Source organism: Pinus tabuliformis, chromosome 9 (assembly GCF_031772625.1).
Source record: "Pinus tabuliformis cultivar Carrire ecotype Pingquan chromosome 9, CPIR1, whole genome shotgun sequence".
Taxonomy (NCBI): Eukaryota; Viridiplantae; Streptophyta; class Pinopsida; order Pinales; family Pinaceae; genus Pinus; species Pinus tabuliformis.
In genome coordinates, this window is record NC_142307.1 from 12,589,900 (window position 1) to 12,591,601 (window position 1,702).

A 1,702-nucleotide genomic window follows, 5' to 3' on the forward strand; every position below is an offset into this window, starting at 1 on the left:
ATTTTGGAAAATCTAAAAAAAGAGTTATCTATTCAAAAAATATAATTTAAAGATTCACTAAAAATGTGGTGTGAAGCCATTTACATAATAATTAAATTGAATTATGGGGCAAATTAAAAGATTGGAAAACCTTTATGCACTTGTCTTGAATGGTTGGATGGATGGAAAGTGATAGGATTGACTTTTAAGACACTCCATACTGTAAATTCAAGACTTAAATTTCCCTCCAATATCAAAGTGGTATATTAGACATTATAAAGAGATAGAAATAGTCGTAAAAAAAAAATAAACAAATAAAAATATTTAATTATTTAGGAAAACAAAATCAAAATATTCATTAAAAATTGGAAACCAAGCCACTATAAATATTCATTAAAAATGGGAAAGTAAGCCACTATAAAGTTGCGTCGTTCCAACCCTAACATTATAAATATCGTTTAGCTTCTACACTTGAAACCAAAGTCGTATTTGGTAGCAGTATTCACGATTTTCAGTGACGTATCTCTTATTTCGTAGCAGTCTTCACACAATTTTCTGTGACTTATTTTGAAATCCAATCTGCGAAATATTCTTGATTGTTGTAGAGGCCGCAAAATGCCTGAGATTCGGTATTCTGAAAAATACTACGACGATGACTATGAGTACAGGTGATAATATTTATTTCTCATTCGAAGGCATTTTAAAGATTTATAGTCAGACGTACTCCTTTCAGCATCTACAAATTAGGGTTAGGGTTTGAAGAGAAATTTAGGTTAAAAAAGGTTTTCTGTTGAGGCTTAGGGATAACGCTTTGAGTGTGATGTTTCTTTGTTTGCTCAGGCATGTGACGCTTCCCCGTGATGTTGCGCAGCATCTTCCGAGGGATCGGCTTTTGACTGAGGTAAGGCTTCCGTCTTCGTATGGGTGATAGCACTGTCGAAGATTTAGGTTTCAGTGTAGGGTTTAGTTACACTGTTGGAACGACAATTTATGAATTTAACAGTTAGTGTGGGCTCTTATTTCCACGCATAGTATTTTATCTTCTCAGTATTTTTCTGAAATGAGTGGGAGAGCGCTTTGCTTACTTTTCTAAGTTTACTATACCTATCTATTTTGTAACACCTAAGTTTACTATACTTTTCTAAGTTTACTATACCTATCTAAGTTCATAGTTTGTCTTTTAATGTTGTAGTTAAATTGTTTTGAACTAACCTAATTGTTATTTATGCAGGATGAATGGCGAAAATTTGGGATTGAGCAGTCTAGGGGCTGGGTGCACTATGCTATTCACGGCCCTGAACGGCACATTCTGTTATTCAGAAAACCTTTGAATTTCCAACGAAACCAGCAACAGGAAGCACAACAAAGTTGATGGCTGACGCTCTGCACATTGTTAAAGAAAATAAAAAAGGACGTTTCAGAGGATTTGGATTTTTAAGAATAATTATAAAATTAGGCTTAATCTTTTACATAATATTCTAAGGTCAAAATTAAACATAATATGAACATACGAATGAATGATCATGTTGATCTACTGAGTGTAAAGTTTTGTATTCCTTGTGCATTATAAAAATTCATTATGAAAATATAAAATATATTTGTATCTCATTTTATTTTAAATTAATTTTATATTAAGTTTTTTAATTTTTTTTGTTTTTTAATTTTAGGTTATTTAAAATATTATTTTTAGCTAATGGTTTTTTATTTAAAGATTAATATAACA

The 1,702-nt window shown here is 31.1% G+C and overlaps 1 pseudogene; it reads left to right on the plus strand.

Moving 5' to 3' along the window:
- The first annotated feature begins 594 nt into the window (after window positions 1-594).
- Window positions 595-1,351, plus strand: LOC149146879 (cyclin-dependent kinases regulatory subunit 1 pseudogene; annotated as a pseudogene).
- The last annotated feature ends 351 nt before the right edge of the window (window positions 1,352-1,702 follow it).